Source organism: Sinohyriopsis cumingii, chromosome 11 (assembly GCF_028554795.1).
Source record: "Sinohyriopsis cumingii isolate HCF-2022 chromosome 11, ASM2855479v2, whole genome shotgun sequence".
NCBI classification, from domain to species: Eukaryota; Metazoa; Mollusca; class Bivalvia; order Unionida; family Unionidae; genus Sinohyriopsis; species Sinohyriopsis cumingii.
The window spans coordinates 16,137,198-16,156,661 of NC_142971.1; the positions used below are offsets into that span (position 1 = coordinate 16,137,198).

A 19,464-nucleotide genomic window follows, 5' to 3' on the forward strand; every position below is an offset into this window, starting at 1 on the left:
GTATATTTGTGACAGCATTGTTTTTAAAGAGCGCAGAATTGCAGTAGTCAAAAATGACCTGAAAATATTACCGTTATCAAAATGTAGGTATTATCAAATTTATATAACAATATTAAATTTTGAAAAGTATCTTTCCATTTTACTTACATTTAATATCCGTAAAAGCTATATTCGAATTATACACATTTTATACACATTTTATACAGGCTGGTGGCAATCGTGATGGATACCATGGACAAGCGACAATTTACTTCGATGGCAAAACTGCACAGAATTTATGAAACAGTGACACACTGGCTCATAATGTCTGTGTAATTTTTGTAATCGAAGTAAATTGTCGCTTGTTAAAGAGGAAACTTGTACGTTTTTCATTTGTAAACATTGTTATTAAAATATTACAGAAACATATCTAAACAAATCTTTGTATACTTATCCGTCCTTAGAAGAAAAACTACGCTTTCATATCAATATAATCCTTTTATTTTTTCACAGCACAGAGTTGCATTATTTATCTACGTCGACAAGAAAATAACACAATACACAACATCAACAGAACACTGCCATCTCACATCTGGTCGCGTGGGTTCGAGTCTCGGGCTCGGCCAATGTGGGTATGTGAGAAAGCTGCCAGTTGCTTCCCGTGGGTCGGTGGTTCTTACAGGGGTTTTCCAGGGTTCTTCCTTCACCAGTTATACTGGCTGCCATGGATAGTGTATCTTGCGCTGAGAAATGGCGTTAAACCAAAAAAAAAATATAAAAAAAAAATAAACAAACAACAGAAGAATCTTGAATCTTGGGATACAGCACAATAAAATTTATTTTTTGTTCTTGCTGAAGAAAACTATTTTGGTTCATCAGTTTTATGTTAGGAATGAAGAATGGAATTGATTGGTTGCTCTCTTATTGATCGCTAAACTGATTATATTGACAAAACTTGCAAGACTCCAAAGGTAAGAACTTCAAATGAAATTTGGTCAAGTGTGATTGAACTTTATTTTTTAAAGTTTTGATAAACATTTATATAAGTTTAGAACTGTGCTAACCATTTGATCTTCTGAGAAAGCACACGGAAAGTCTGTAGCCATTGACTGAAACCAAGGGTCGAAGTGCGGAAGAGGGAACAGACAATCGTTTTAGCTGTAAGACCCCTTTTGGCCTTTGGACAATATCCGAGTCTGAGCCATAACCATTGCTGAGTGAGGGGGTAGTAGCAGGCCAGACTTGTGCTGAACACCTGAGAGCCTTACCAAACTGGAAGGTATCCTAGCCTCGTATGAATCCAAAGGTTTCGGAGACAGGCCTGGGTCCACACCTCTTCCTCCCACGTCTATTGACAAGTTGGGTAGGACGAAAATGCCGAACCCAACAGATGAGAAGGACCAGGTTTGACGGCTTCTTCAGGAAACTTTTCTGCTCCCATAAAAATCTACATTTTGCCTTGCTGTCAAGGAAAGGCAGGGCTACTTCTCCGCATCCCCCTCATGGGAAAATTGGACTAGGAATTTGTCGTCCAGTTTCCACTCATGGGAGATATATCATCATGCCCGCTGATTAGTATTTGTTAGCTGGTGCTCGCTATCTGACGCTCGGTGGCAGGAACTCAATGATTATCACTTGGGACATCACATGGTTACCGGTACGTAGCGTCCAACGCCTAGATCTTCCACTACTGTTACAAGACACATTTAACGGTGACCTGGTAATGATCAGTCAGATGATGAAGCCTTCAATGGAGAGCCTCTCTTCATGGAACTCATCTCCAATGGATGAGATCTTGTTTTAGTTCAAGCTCTCCTAGCGCGAAACGACTGCGCTTCCCTCACATCGGGAAGGCAGAGCCCGCTATTTGGGACCGGCAATATTCCCTACAAAAGCAAATACAAGACAAAAAAGGATACGACTGATAGTAGAAATACCAAAAAGACGACCTAACTGACGAACTGTTGAGAATTGTATATAAATGCATTGAGTCCAAAGAAAAGAAGGATGATATTCCAAGTATTTGAGCTGGACAAAGATTAATTATCAGACTGAGATCATGTTATGTTTAATTCTAGATCTCCATTTTATAATTAGCCACGTAGTTGCAATGTTCACAAGATAACTAAAAGTGTAGTTCATAATTATACGGAATTTGACCTTGAACTAAAGCATCTGTTTAAGACAATGTCAATATATATCCACATGCTAATTTTTTAAAATATTTTTATAATTAAATTTAATAAACTCCAAAACATAATTGAGTTATTTAATGTGTTTATCAGATATATCCAAAACATTGTGTTGTAATGCTCATAAGTCAGTAAAGCCAAAAACATGAGTCAAGACCTCTGATCTTAACTTCACTTTTTAGAGTGATGACTATCAGCTTGTTCACTGGCATGCAACTAAGTACAACTTCATAAGAAGTCTTTCAATAAAACCCTCATGAATATAGGACCATCTGTTCAGGTACAATACTGTAGCTATAACAAGATTTCAAAGATGGCTATTGTGGTAGTTCCATTGTTGGTTTCTTTGTCACCAATTTCATATAGGACCAACTACATATCATAAAATGTCTTGTGGTGAAAACAAAACATACATTGCCACTACAACAATAAATTCCTGCAAATTAGCAAACATAAAAATTTACCATTTTCATTTAGAATCTACTAGACATTTCAAGAAGCTTTATTGGATACCCAAGGTTTACAACATTTTCACTTTGGATCAGCTAGATACACTAGTAAAAATAACTTATAAGCTGCCTTTCAGCGAAAACCATCCATCCAGGAGGAGTTGTGATAACAGGATTTTCAGGAGTGTCATTGTGGTGGCCATATTGGCTCTCAGATTGACACCAATATAATTTAGGCAAGTGGCTGAGTGGTCTAAAAGTATCACTGTTCTGGATCACTGCCATCTCCCCTCTGTCTGCATGAGTTAAAGTCTCAGGCTTGGCTAATATGGATACATGAGAAAGCTTGCCAGTAGCTTCTTGTGGGTCGATGTTTCTTCCCGGGGTTTTTCAGGGTTCTTCCTCTACCAGTTATACTTGCCACCATTTATAGCCTATCTTGTGTTGAAAATGGCATTAAACCATCCAACCAGACACTATAAGAAGTCATTTAATGAAAGTACCATGTTAGTATGACCATCCACGGTAAGTCCCATGTCAATGTGAAAGTCCCATGTCAATATGACCATCCATGATAAGAAGTCATTTAGTGAAAGTCCCATGTCAATATGACCATCCATGATAAGAAAAGGAATACATTTAACATCATCAACAAAAAAATAACTGAAGAAAAAAAGCAATCAGCAAATTTCTGTGATGTTGCTTCTTTCTAATTAAAGTAGCAGATGGTGGATTGTGAACTTGCTGCACTTAAATTATTTACTCATAAAGTTTTGAGACTGGCACCTGATCTGATTCCACATTGACATAGTACTGAATTACATAACTTCCATCTTGATGGGTTTCCAGTCTACTGCAGTTGAACAATTTGGATTGTCTTCATCATCATCAGTCAACAATGATCATGATCACATTTTTAAAAAAAATCTTATGTTTGCATTTGAGCTAGTTCAGTTTCTTTTTACACATTCTCCAAGGCTTTGAGACAGATTTAAATCCATGTTTAGTTTATTTCAAATCCCTTTTTCTTGTAACTTTATCCTTATTTATTTATCATGCAAGCATAACAGACTCATTTCAAAACACTCTATTTAATCTATTTTTAATCTACTGCAAAATAACTCGGAATAATCAACATTTAAACCTAATCAATACACTGTTTAACATGATTAGTATTTTCCAATTATGTTAATAGACTGAATCCATACTGTAATGGTATAACCTTTCTACTTCTGCTATCTCTTCTTTCTTCAGTCAACCAAATTTATGTCTTACATGTTTTGTGTGTGTGTGTGAGTGTGTGATTTGGGATTTTAACGCAACCTTAACAATTTTTCCATCATATGATGTATGCAGTGTGACAGTTTATAGTGATGTCTAGCACTGGGGCATCAAGCCGCAGACATGAAATATCATGTCCCACCCAGTCACATTGTCCTGACACCAGGACAACCAGTCCTAACACTAACATCTTAATTCTGAGCACCTAGTGAGGCAGCTGTTGATACCATTTTTAAAAGTCTTTGGTATGACTCTCATGGGGTTTGAACCTGCAACCTCCTGCCTCTGAGGCAGGTGCTCTATCCACTAAGCCACCAGAGCGATCTCTTATTTGGTTAATAAGCTGAAATAACAAAATTGTAATAAACGTGAAAAGGTACATCTATCGTTTACTAACTTAAAAAATAATCACTTATACTTACCATATATACTCACTTATAAGATCAATCAATCTGCATAATGCACCTGCAGATCTGGGTCAGTACAGTTTAATAGGAGTAATGAGCAGAACAAACAGCACAGACCATGAAATGCAAGCACATTATGCTACGGCAGATCAGGATCTTATTTGTTTGTAGTTTGACAGTTCTTATAATTGAGTACACATGGTACACATCTGCATCATCTAGCAAAAAAAAAAATAAGGTCAATGCCTTTTCTGTATGCAAAATTTTAGGTTTGGTTTGGTGTTTTATGACACAGCAGCACAGATAGGTTATTTACTGCTAAGGCAATTGGAATAAAGCGTCTTGACCATGGAAGCTAACCCATGCTGAATTGCCAATAGGATCTGAACCAGTGCTCTTTCAAATGCAAGTCTTGCATGCTTAGTACTGTGACCCTTGGTTTCTACCTTCATTAGTTGCTCTAATGACACACAGGAAAGATGTTATTGTAGTTGTTGTTGTAGAGTTTAATGCCATTTTTCAGCACAAGATAGGCTATACATGGTGGCCAGTATAAATGGTGGAGGAAGAACACTGGAAAACCCGGGAAAGAACCACCAACCCACAAGACGCTAATGGCAAGCTTTCTCATGTACCCACATTGGCCAAGCCTGAGACTTGAACCCATGCAGACAGAGGTGAGATTGCAGTGATCCAAAACAGTGAATGCTTTAGATCACTCAGCCAGTTGAGGCCCCCCACACAGGAAAGTGCATCAAGCCTAGTCTAAATTCCCAAGCCTGCAAAGGGTGTGTGCAAAGACATCTTCCAGGTTCTTAATTAGAGCTTAGTACAGTCAAACATCTTTGTGGACTTTGTATAGAAATATAACATATATATACTCACCCATGAGTCCAACTGCAAACTTCCCAGACTCAGATCTGCTGTCGCATAATGCGCTGGCAGATCTGGGTCTGTATGGTTTGTTAGCAGTAAGTAACATAACAAACAAGATAGACCCTGATCTGCATGCACATTATGCTATGGCAGATCTGGGTCTGTGTGGCTTGTTAGCAGTAAGCAGCAGGACAAAAAAGATGGACCCTGATCTGCATGCACATTATGCTATGGCAGATCAACAGATCAGGATATTTGTTGCTTACAGCTTGACTCAACTCACAAGCGAGTATATAGAGTATATTGAAATGCAGCAAATAAATGTTCCACATTAAATATCGTAATACAGTGAATTTCTGTATTTAAAGAAGCTAAAGATTACTCAGTGGACTACAAATTTGTCTGTATGGACTGGTGCTCTGAATAAGGAGTTAAACATGATAATTAAATTAGGCAAAGTGCCCTCAGTATAGCCATTGTTGAAATGATGCAAACAAGCAATGCTTGACTTGGACATAACATCTCAGCAATCAAGTGTTGATGTGATATCCTTGAAACATGGAAACAACTATTTGACACCTGCCAATGCTGAGATATTATGACTGCATAGGTGTTCATGGTAAATTGCCCTTGGCTTTACAACATACATGTAGGGAACGTGTTCATGGTAAATTATAACATACATGTAGGGAACGTGTTCATGGTAAATTGCCCTTGGCTTTACAACATACATGTAGGGAAGTAGGTATGAACCACTAATGAACAGACAATCCAAATTTTCCTGTACTAAGGTTTTCTCCAGGGATACTAATCTATTCTATCTTCCAGTTAGACGTAAACAATGTCAGTTGGCTTTGTGTAATTACTTTTAATTTCTTACCTTTCAATTCAGATTTTTAAGACAAAATATTGTATTTGGTATATCATTATAACTATGCCATTTTAATAAGCTGTAATTCTCAGACACAGATTTGGGCCCAGGATTTTCAAGGACTATTGAAACTATGTCAAAACCTTTTGGTTTTACTACATGATACCTCAGTGTGCCGGTACATGTCATATATACTTGTTAAAAGTTGAGTCAAAACTGCAAACAATAAAGATCCAGATCTGCCACAGCATAATGTGGCTGTAAATGCACAGACCTAGATCTGAATGCTCAATATGTGATGGCAGATTGGGGTCTGTGCAGTTTGCAGTTGGACTTGTCTATAAGCAGCATATATAGTAGGTGGAATAGGCATAATACTAGTTGATATAAAATCTTTGTCATGCAAAATTTACTTTCCTTCCAAATAATGTAACAATCAAAACTTAAAACTGTTATAATAGTGCATACATTATGTCAACTGTTTGAAGGTGATTGACTTTCCATGACTGAGTGATTGACTTACCATGATTGACCTCTGACCATCAATGCTCAGTATCTAAATGTTTTTTTTAATTACCCTAAGAAAAAGCCCACCACAGACTTTGATCATGGTACATGAATGTTCTCTAGAACTTAGAAGTTATTATGCAAAAAAATTGTTTCAGTCACAGAGACCATGACCTTTGAACTTTTGATCCCCAAATCAAAAGGTTTTTATCTTATCCAACATGAAAGTTTTTCACAAAATTGTGATAGTACAAGGTCGAGAACTTAAATATTTACACAGAACAATTTTTCTTGCTTTAGACATTGACCTTTGAACTTTTCACTCCCAAAATCAATAGGCTTCTTCCTGACCCTATGTTGTAAGCTATCTACAAAGTTTGGTCTTGGTCTGTGATGTATAACTAATGTTATTGTGTACAAACTACTTTTCTTCTTTCAGTTGAAGTGACCTTGACCTTTGACCTTTTCATTTCCAAATCAATAGGCTTCTTCCTTAAGCCAAGCTATTTACAATTTTTTGTTTCTAGGTCTGGAATAAAACTAAAGTTGTGATGCAGAAACCACTATGGTTCCTTCAGTCACACTAATTTTGGCTTTAGACCTTTTGACCCAAAAATCAATATGATTTCTTTCTTACCCAGAAGTACAAGTCACCAACAAATTTTGGTACAGGTCTGTGATGTGTATCTAAAGAAAGTTATAGTACAGAATCTATTTTCTTTGTCCAGTTTCAGTGACATTGACCTTTGACCTTTTGACCTAAAATTTGATAAACTTCTTCCCAACACCAACTGAAAGGTTTCCACAAAGTTTGGTAACTGCATATGGTGGATAACACAAGTCATAATGTGCAAAATGAAAAATGTATGGGCATCATAACGTATTATAGTCCGCCTTATGGTGGGCATGCTAATGTTGCATTAGACAGTACCAGACACTGTAAAATCCTGGGAAAAAAATTATTTATGCAATGTCAGCAAATACAATTAGGCAAAACAATAAGCATTTTTGGATATTGAATCATGTATAATTTATCAGAGAAGATAAAAATATGTGGCTCAAGTAAAAAATGTGTTGGTTACTTGACCTGCTAGGCAAGCGAACTATGATTTAATTACCTGTCAATACCCTGTACATCAATGAAGTACATGATAATGATTCTGCTTAAAATGCCACTCATCCAAACAACAAGCACCTTGAAAAGAGACTCACCCTTCCGTCAGTCACCACTCATCAACACCAGTGGGCATGTGGAAAATGTTCAATCCCATAATAACAACACATGTATACACATCAGATATGCTTGTTCAAAACTATTCATAACTTCTATCATGGAGGCCAAATGAAGCTCAAATAACCCTTGACATTTTAGGATTGATCTGGGGCTTTCTGGCCTGTGTTTTAAAACCAGCTTGTTTGATGTAAAACAGTATGCCTTTCAATTGAACCAATAGTAAATCAATTTAATCTCCTTTCATTGTTTAATGACAATTTAAAACATCATTTATTGTAAATAAACTTGACTGTATATAGAAAATACCATATATACTATCTTATAAGACCAACTTCAAACTGCACACACCCAGATCCGCCATTGCATAATGCGCCAGTATATCTTGGTCTGTGCAGTTTGTTAGTAGTAATCAGTAGAACAAACAACATAAACCCTGATCTGCAGGTGTATTATGGGACAGACATTTTCTTTTCATGCCCACAAAGTTTATATTGTATTGATATCTCAATAATTTTCAAGTCATGATCCCGAGGCCACATCTAGATGCCTCCAAAGAATGATCCTGAGGTCTCAATCAAACCCCGTCTGTCACATGTTGACATTTGGGTCAGCGATCACACATACCAATATTCATACAGTCAAACTCCATCTGTTACATGTTGAAATTTGGGTCAGTGATCACACATACCAATATTCATACAAACTCCATCTGTTACATATTGACATTTGGGTCAGTGATCACACATACCAATATTCATACAAACTCCATCTGTTACATATTAACATTTGGGTCAGCGATCACACACACCAATACTGATACATTCAAACTCCACTGGTTACATGTTGACATTTGGGTCAGTGATCACACAAGCTAATTTTCACTAATTCAAACCCCATATGTTACATATTGACACTTGGATCAGCAATCACACATAGCAATAGGACAGGTTACAAATTTGGCAGATGTTATGCAATATATTAATGACATCATGCCTAAATAAAGCCGGTAAGGGCAGTCTCTTAACTCATTCAGCCCCAATCCTGCCTGTAGGTGTGATGAGGCTGTACCCTACTTCCGAGCTCTGCAGCATCAAGGTCATTTAAGATACACCAAAGTGGGTGGTATTACAAAAAAGCAGACAGATATAGCTCTACAATGATATCAAATAATCTGGATGTTCAAGTTGCACTACAAAATACAGAGGAAAAAACCTAACTTTTTGGACCCGTTTTTTTTTTTCCCACCCAAAATTCACTCGAGGTCAGAATCCGATTTTGTGTCTGGATTTAAGACCTTTTGGTCTCAGATCTAAGGCAGACTGGTCTGAACTGCACACAGACAGGTGAACCTTTGCAAAACTAGGATAAGGTGGGCATTTTCGAATAAACAGTGGTCTCCATATGAAAATGATGGGTCCATTAAGCAAAAAAACCCTCCAACTTTTACCTTTCTGCTCATGCAAAAGCAAAATAACCAATGGAAAACAATGTTTCTAATACACTTAATCATTAGTCTAATGGAAAATCTGTTGAAAGTCAATGTATTATGATGTATTCAGAAATAGCCCCCAAAATGTCTTTCCTACTCGCATTTCAGGCGAAAACAACAAAAACCTCAAGGGCCAAATGAGTTAAACCCTACAAACTTAGTTGATCGATCACTAACCACCCCAAATTAGAGGATATTAAGATTTCAAAACAAGCCTTTATTTATCACTAAAATCTGGTTAATGTTTTATCTTTGAGTGTTATTTTGTACACAGAGATATAAGCAGAGCAACACAACTCACATAGCCGAGTGGTCTAAAGCGCTCTTCGTTACGGATCACTGCCATCTCACCTCTGTCTGCGGCGGTTCGAGTCTAAGATTCAGCCAATGTGGGCATGTGAGAAAGCCTGCCAGTAGCTTCTCGTGGGTCGGTGGTTCTTTCCAGGGTTTTCCGGGTTCTTCCTCCACCATTAATACTGGCCGCCATGTATAGCCTATCGTGCTGAAAAATGGCGTTAAACCCCACAACAACAACAACAACAACTCACATAGTATAAGACAGTTCAGTGTAATCATTACATTCTTTCCAGTTTGTTCTTGTGTCAATATCAATATGGTGGTGTATACCAGGTCTTTTGGGTAATGATATCGAATTATAGCAACAACATGTAAGACAAAAAACAAACAATTATTTAATGTAACACCAACCCTAACCCCAAACCCAGGGAAGGATACAGTTTTGAAATGTGTGCACATTCACAGATCATTCCAACTGTATATAAAGGTTTAAAGTATCTGTCTTGAAAGTTGAAACAAGAGTTTTAACATATGAATAACAAATAAATAAACCTTCCACAATTTTGGACTCCAATTCATTAGATAAAAATAGGTGTGTGGCAGACAGGTGGGTGGAATGGCAATAGGGTCAACTACAGCCTAATTGAAGCATCATAAATAACACAGTAGAGTGAAAATCAATATAAATCAATTTAGTTAATCAGGTTAGGTGTATCTGATTTTTTTATACCCACAATTTTAGTCATATTAGTGTGACGTCTGCAAATTTTGTAAGCTTATAATTTAAAAAAAATATTTATAGGTACAAAATAATATTTATTATAAATTTCTTTACAACCTAAATTACACACAAAATGACGGTAGTATACTGTTCAAGTCTGCATAGGAAAAATGCAATTCAGTGCAAATTGCTCAGACATCCACATACTGCTACTAAAGTCCATATGTATTCCTGCCATCCATACACTAAAGTCCATATATAGTCCTAACATACACATACTAAAATCCATATAAATAGTTCTAATATCCTTATACAAAAGTCCATATATAGTCCTGATATCCATGTACTAAAAAGTCCTGATATCCTTATACTAAAGTCCATATATAGTCCTAACATCCACATACTAAAGTCTTTATAAATAGTCCTAATATCCTTATACTAAAGTTCATATATAGTCCTGATATCCATATACTAAAAAGTCCTGATATCCTTATACTAAAGTCCATATATAGACCTGACATCCATATACTAAAGTCCATATAAAGTTCTGACATCCATATACTAAGTCCATATATAGTTCTGATATGAATATACTTATGTTTGTGTGTGTGTGATTTGGATTTTTATGTAGCTTTAAATAGTTTTCTGTCATAGTGCTATGATGTCTGCAGTGTGGCAGTTTATAGTAATGTCTAACATTGGGACAAGTAGCATCATGTCCCATCCAGTCACATTATCCTGACATCAGGTCAACCAGTCCTAACACTAACCTCTTAATGCTGAGCATCAAGCAAGGAAGCTGTTAGTACCATTGTTAGAAGTCTTCTGTATGATTTGACCAATTTACTAAATTCCATATGTAGTCCTAACATTCACATGCTAAAGTCCATATATAGTTCTGACATCCATATGCCAAAAGTCCATATATAGTCCAGAAATAAATATACTAAAGTCAATATACAGTTCTAACATCTATATATTTATTTAAGTCCATATACAGCTTAACATCCATATACTAAAGTCCACATAATAGTTCTAACATCTATATTCAGGTATCTACTGACTTATGTAATTTCAACTTATGAAAATTCCATGTTGACGCACTTTTATACAAATTTTTTATATTTAATTTCTTTTTGTGAAGTCTAAAAAAAAATGAAATTATTTGTCTGAAAAAAATTAGTAGAATTCATAAATGACTGAATGCTATTAAAGTTAATTAAATTATGCATTTTGCAATGAAAATTAACAACATTGTAACCCAAAATTTTGAGTTATATGATTCTGAGTTACCTGACCACTCTTGGGATTACTGCTATTAGTAAATTAGGGGTTAGTTGTACTAGAGCCCACAGTCAGTTCTGACATCCAAAGTCCATATATAGTCCTAACATCCATAGTCCTAACATCCATATACCAAAGTCCATATATAGTCCTAACATCCATATACTAAAGTCCATATATAGTTCTGACATCTGTATACTAAACTTCATACATTAATCTGACATCCATATAAGAAAGTTCATTTACTATATAGTTCTGACATAGATATAATAAAGCCTATGTCTAGATTCTGACATCACAGTGTTCCCTTTAAGCTCATTTGTGCATCAGAGACCCTACAAGTTTTAATTTGACCCCCAGCTCTGACACCAGTGGGATATTTGACTCTCAGTCTTGCACTCCTATGGGAAACATTGCATCCATAAAAGAAAGTCCATATTCAGTTATGACATCCAGATTCTAAAGGCTATACAGTTCTGACCCTGTTGTAATGTGCCTTGTTATAACACTGTTCCAGGTATAACATCATACTACAAAGAATGTCATAACCAAAATCACACCAATCATAACAATAATGGTTGAAATAAAACAAGGTGAAATTTTGTCATTATCTTCAATTCATTTTCAAAACCATATTTTAACAAATTTTGATAGTGCCTGCTCTACCATGGTTTTGTATAGTATGCTATTCTCAATATATCACTGTTTCATATATCTCTTGGTGCTCTTTATAATGCTGTTTGGTACATAATGTGATCAGCAATTATGGACCCTGACTACTGCGTTATAAAGAGGATTAGCTGTATATAGTAACTCCTACATTCATATACACAAGCTTAAACTTGGCTGTTAACAGTGAAATCTGTAAATTACTACAGTTGTGGCTAATGAGCACTGTTTACTTACTTGCATGTAGCAGACAGCAAATAAATTTTAACATTAAAGGATTGCTGATAGTCTGAAGAAAAAGCAGAAACTCATTGATTAATATCACCATTGGTCCTTGATTGTATATCTGCATGAACCTGAAAAAAGCTTGTCTCAGGTGGGTGAGACAAAAATGTACAGTGCCTAAAAGGTTTTAAATGATAGTAAAAAGACAGTAATAATACAGAATCCAGTCTAGGATACATGACTGCATGATTGTCACTAATCTCTACAAAATTGCACAGAAAAATCCACTACAGGAGTAAAGACTGTACATTATATTTTCAAGCATTATCTCTGTTTTCCATATTTCTTCATGAAATCACTCCATATTCAGAAAATTCTCTTTTGAAATGGAGGGGGAAATTTCTTTCCTCAATCTTCAGCTTTAGAACAAATCCTAAATCCTAAATCAATTTATAAGACAAAGGGACATGTACTTGTCAAAATAGGAAGCTAAGAAGAATATTCTGTGAATGTTTTACCCTTGGTCATATGGTGAGGTCATGACAAGAGCACATTGATGAAGTAGGGTCATGACCTTTGTTAAACTATTGACCTCTGACCCCATTGAGGTCAACAACACATCTTTTATTGATAAGAGAAGACCAAGTTTAATCCCTTAATCTAATATGTCTTTAAAGTTATGGTGCAGAAGGAAGTATGATGAACAGACAGAAACAAGATGTTAATTCCCCTCTTTTCATGAAAAGGAGGGGATCAAAATATATACAATATACCACTTTAGTATACCACATTATTATCATATACCATCTATACCCACTTATCAATCATGTCCAACTGCAAACTACATGGACCCACATCTGCCATTGCATAATGCACCATCAGTAGAACAAACAACATTGACCCTAATCTGTCAGCACATTATGATACAGCAGATCATGATGTTTGTTGTTTGCAATTTGATTCGACTTATAAGCGGGTCTATATGGTAATCAAACCATTAAGCAATCTTTGATAATTCAGAAGCAAGATTTACATAAAGAAATTGGGTACAAATGATACAGATATTTAAAAAAAAGTTTACTTACCAATGGAAATATTCTCTGTCACAACACATCAGGTTAAAAGCAGTCAATTTATCAAGCATTTATTTAGGTCTGTGATGTAGGGAGGTATCCAAGAGATATGTTCTTTAATGTTTCAATAGACATAAATGGCTGGCTTTTGCACTCAACTAATGTCACACTGATTGATTGAAGACAATCACACAGGAAGGGACACATTTACTGTTGGCTTCTGGAGAAGAAAAACAAGAATGAACAAAACCAGGCCATTAACCAATAATATAGTGGGCTGGTCATAACCCAGAATCACTGGGAAACTGGGGAAACAGAAGTGGTGTTTAAGACAAATTTCACTGATAACTGCCTGACTATTACAAGCCTTTGGTCACTGATGCAAAACAGACAATTTGTATTAAGGAACCTATCATTTAATTGGGGTGGGGGTTGAGATTTTGGGAAAACAAATTCTGCCCCCCAAACACAAGGGCTTGTAACATTGCTTACAATTTACTTGACATACATGTACTATATAATAACTACTTAAGTTATATAGTACAAGTATGACAGGTAAATTGTAAACAAAGATGCGAGCCCCTGTGCCCCCACATAGTTTTCCAAAAGTATTCTTGTTTTGATTGTGGAAAGAAAGAACTATTTATATCCATTATACTGCTTGATAAAAGTCCTGAGGTAAAAGAAAAAAATCCTAGTTCCCTTCCCTAATTAAATTGTTAGCCCCTTTTAGTCAATATTTCCATGTTATTGGAACAATAAATGTTAGCACATAACAGCTGTTCAGAATCTACCATAAATTAAAATAACAAATAAAAAGGTCTGTTTGATTCCTTGCTGTAAGTGACAAAAGAATCTAATTTCTAAAATGAACAAGCAAACAAAAAACCACATGCAGAGAAAGCAAAGTACATGAAGAAATTTAAAATATAAAATTACATGTAGAAAATAAAATGTGCCATGGTAGGACAGTCAATGCATTAGAAATTACATACAAAAAATAAAATGCCAATGTTGAGTTAGTCAATGCAATATAAATTACACATAGAAAATAAAATGTGCCAATGTTGAGTTAGTCAATGCAATACAAATTACAGATAGAAAAAAAAATGTGCCAATGTTGAGTTAGTCAATGCAATATAAATTACACATAGAAAAAAAATGTTCCAATGTTGAGTTAGTCAATGCAATATAAATTACACATAGAAAAAAAAATGTTCCAATGTTGAGTTAGTCAATGCAATATAAATTACACATAGAAAATAAAATGTTCCAATGTTGAGTTAGTCAATGCAATATAAATTACATACTGAAAATAAAATGTGCCAATGTTGAGTTAGTCAATGCAATATAAATTACACATAGAAAAAAAAATGTGCCAATGTTAAGTTAGTCAATGCAATATAAATTACACATAGAAAAAAAAATGTGCCAATGTTGAGTTAGTCAATGCAATATAAATTACACATAGAAAAAAAAATGTGCCAATGTTGAGTTAGTCAATGCAATATAAATTACACATAGAAAAAAAAATGTGCCAATGTTGAGTTAGTCAATGCAATATAAATTACATTTATGTATAATGAGGACACATAATTAAACTTGACACAGTAGATGTTGAAATAAACCAGATAAGGTCAGTCAGAAACCAATGACATTGTTCACCTGTACTAAGCTTATACAATAGAAATCAATGACATTGTTCACCTGTACCAAGCTTACACAATAGAAACCAATGACATTGTTCACCTGCACCAAGCTTATGCAATAGAAACCAATGACATTGCTCACCTGCACCAAGCTTATACAATAGAAACCAATGACATTGCTCACCTGTGCCATTCTTATACAATAGAAACCAATGACATTGTTCACCTGTACCAAGCTTATACAATAGAAACCAATGACATTGCTCATCTCTACCAAGCTTTTACAATAGAAACCAATGACATTGCTCACCTGTACCAAGTTTATACAATGTTTAGCAGCTATTGTTTTAGTTAATTATCATGCAGAAAATAAATTCATAATTAAGTGATAGTGACAACAAAAAGATGACCCCTATGTCAGGGCATAAAAGACAAAAAATATGTAAAAAAATCATTTTCTATTATTTCAAAGAAGAGGTACTATAATGAGTTGATGAAATACAGAGAGTAACTATAAAAAATATTAATGGTTTATATAATCTGTTTCAGAAGCTATTATCACTGTCTACCCATTAACCTTGAAAGTCATATGCTTTGAGTAGTCATGGGGTGGCAGATAGTGTGAAAGTCACATGCTTTGAGTAGTCATGGGGTGGCAGATAGTGTGAAAGTCATATGCTTTGAGTAGTCATGAGGTGGCAGATAGTGTGAAAGTCACATGCTTTGAGTAGTCATGGGGTGGCAGATAGTGTGAAAGTCATATGCTTTGAGTAGTCATAGGGTGGCAGATAGTGTGAAAGTCATATGCTTTGAGTAGTCATGGGGTGGCAGATAGTGTGACCATTATTACAAGCATAGTCCAGGCACTAGAAATTACCTTGATTAGCCACTACAGCTGAGTCCTCCAATGAAATGCATGCAATCCACTCCTTTAATACCTAAATGTTAATATATACAATACACAGTTGCCCTGATGAGACCAATTACCTATCACAATCCACAATGCACTGTCATTAATGTGGAAAGTTTACCACTAAATAAAAATTCTTATTCCTAGTTTCAACTGCACTAGTCTGAAATGTACATGCCAAAATGCATATAGTCATGAACTAAATACAAATATTGAAGCAATGTTAGTCAGGTTTCAAATGTAGGGCATAGTGACTTTCTTTTTGTTGTAAGGGCATATTGGTAACATTAATACATCTAATTCTTTGTTTCACAACTCTAACATGAACAGTACTCCAAACATAATTTTTAACATAAAATTTCAACAAAGTCACCAAAGCATGAAATATAGGTCACAAAGTCCTCTTTTTGTAAATAAGGGTGTAGTACTTAAAAGGATGCATGTCCTCACTAAGTTTCAGAATTCTAGGTATGGGTATCACATGCTAACAAAATATGTGGTAATAACCTAAATTGCAAAAATGTAACCTAAGGCATCAAAAGGTGAAAAATATAGGTCACATTAAGCTTATTTAATTCTGAGAGTGGCATTAAAAGATGCAAATTTCACAAGTCCCATATAATCAGTGTCTGAGATATTAACTTCAAATACAAAATTCAACCAAAGTCCGAAAAGCATAAAACAATGGCCACAGTGACATTTTTTTCCAGTAAATGTACAATACTAATCTAGATGCATGTCACCACCATGTTTCATGAACCTAGGTAGGATAGCATATACACAGCATGCAAAAATCCCTATGTAGTCATGCACTCGACAAAATTAAACAAGAGCTAATAAATGTGATAAATGTAGGTCACAGTAACATTCTTTTGTTGTAAATTTATGGTACTAAAAGAGATGCATACAATCATTTAGTTTAATGATTCTAGCAAGAACAGTTGTTAGGAAATAAACATAATACTCAAAATTGAAACCAGAGTCAGTGAAGTGTGCAATGTGGATTATAGTGACCAACTTTTGAAATGGGACTGTAGTATTTAGCAAGATGCATCCCTTCATTAAGTTTTATGATTTGAGGTAAAACTTTAAATATACTGGATGCAAACAACAAATGTTGTCACGAGCTAAATGAAAAGAAATGTACCAATTAAAGATATAGGTAGGTACAATGAAACCATTTCCAAACTGTTGCTATGGACATTGAAGGAAAGAATAATAAAGATGCAATGAGGCAATGCATCAATCTTATATAATTTTCTTCCAGCAAAAACATAAAATGAGTTCTTACCCAGTTAAGCAACATCTAACTATATCACACTGCAAGAGTATCCTTAGATTTTGTGAATGCCCAGTGTGTCTGGTGAATGTCATTCATCTCATGTATAAAATGATTCCATCTCTGCATTCTTAGAATGCTCTTTTTCTAAGGAATGCCCACTGTGAGTGTAATTTATGTTGCTCCAACTGAGTATTAGAAATGTTTGGAAGCTCTTGTAAAATATTAACTTGCTTGGAAGCTCTTGTAAAACATTAATTTACATGGAAGCTTTTATAAAATATTAACTTCCTTGTAAGTTCTTGTAATGTATTAACTTGCTTGGAAGCTTTTGTAAAATATTATGTTGCTTGAAAGCTTTTTTAAAATATTATATTGCTTGGAACTCTTGTAAAATATTAACTTGCATGGAAGCTCTTGTAAAATATTAACTTGGAAGCTTTTGTAAAATATTAACTTGCTTGTAAGTTCTTGTAAAATATTAACTTGCTTGTAAGTTCTTGTAAAATATTAACTTGCTTGGAAGCTCTTGTAAAATATTAACTTGCTTGGAAGCTCTTGTAAAATATTAACTTGCTTGGAAGCTCTTGTAAAATATTAACTTGGAAGCTCTTGTAAAATATTAACTTGCTTGGAAGCTCTTGTAAAATATTAACTTGCATGGAAGCTCTTGTAAAATAATAACTTGGAAGCTCTTGTAAAATATTAACTTGCTTGTAAGTTCTAGTAAAATATTAACCTGCTTGGAAGCTCTTGTAAAATATTAACTTGCTTGTAAGTTCTTGCAAAAAATTAACATGCTTGGAAGCTCTTGTGAAATATTAAATTGCTTGGAAGTTTTTGTAAAATATTAACTTGCTTGGAAGTTCTTGTAAAATATTAACTTGGAAGCTTTTGTAAAATATTAACTTGCTTGTAAGTTCTTGTAAAATATTAACTTGCTTGGAAGCTCTTGTAAAATATTAACTTGCTTGGAAGCTCTTGTAAAATATTAACTTGCTTGGAAGCTCTTGTAAAATATTAACTTGGAAGCTCTTGTAAAATATTAACTTGCTTGGAAGCTCTTGTAAAATATTAACTTGCATGGAAGCTCTTGTAAAATAATAACTTGGAAGCTCTTGTAAAATATTAACTTGCTTGTAAGTTCTAGTAAAATATTAACCTGCTTGGAAGCTCTTGTAAAATATTAACTTGCTTGTAAGTTCTTGCAAAAAATTAACATGCTTGGAAGCTCTTGTGAAATATTAAATTGCTTGGAAGTTTTTGTAAAATATTAACTTGCTTGGAAGTTCTTGTAAAATATTAACTTGCTTGGAAGCTCCAGCAGAGTTTTAGATTGCTTTGAATCCTTTTTCTAAGGTCCATCATCTTGCCATACGAATATTCTGCATTCCATGAGCATTCCTATTTCATGGTGTGCTTAAAAATATTGCCTTCAAATGTGGCAAAATATTGGAGATAATGTTTGAGATGATGACTTCTAAAATCAAAGGCCTTGCTTGTTGGGGTTGGGACATCAACATCTTCACTAGCCAAGGTTCCGATAACTATATCTACACCTTGGTGAATCGAACATCTATACTGGTGCTTTGTCCTAGCAACATCTATTGGATATCATTTGTTGCCTCCCTTAGTATGTTATGCCAACTAATCAAATACCTTTGTGCAATGTACATCAGCCAAAACTGGTGGTGGCAATTGATCTCACAAGGATACTTTGTAAGTTTAACATCGAAAGAATGATTATGTACCAGAGGGAAGCCATTACAGGTGTATTTGAATGAAAGGTATTTGTGCAAATACGGATCAGTAGTGGAAAATTGTTTATTTATCAGTCCATTCAAGTTGTGTGCTCATCCTTGACTTGATCACATTGGAACAGTGTTCAAATTTGAACAACTTAATTTTGATTAAATGTGGTGGCTTGCTGCATCATTAAATGAAATTCACAGACCTGAGGCACAGAAATGTCTGTTTGATATGCCAAGGTGTAGATAGGGTTATCAGAACATTGGCTAGCAAAGATGGGGCATCAACAAATAAGACAAGACTTGTATAGAATGCTGTATTGC

At 34.9% G+C, this 19,464-nt stretch overlaps 1 protein-coding gene across 2 annotated transcripts in view; it reads right to left on the reverse strand.

Moving 5' to 3' along the window:
• The window catches only part of LOC149787657 (soluble guanylate cyclase 89Db-like), a 351,631-nt gene that overhangs the window by 314,313 nt on the left and 17,854 nt on the right, over window positions 1-19,464 (reverse strand). The window contains exons 1-2 of one of the 2 annotated variants that reach the window (XM_089973849.1): window positions 16,081-16,153; window positions 13,567-13,774 (exon numbers count right to left, since the gene is read on the reverse strand). The gene's annotated coding sequence lies outside the window, so the exon portion shown is untranslated. Of the gene's footprint in view, window positions 1-13,566; window positions 13,775-16,080; window positions 16,154-19,464 lie in introns of those variants that run through there. The other variant, XM_089973848.1, reaches the window with a different exon arrangement.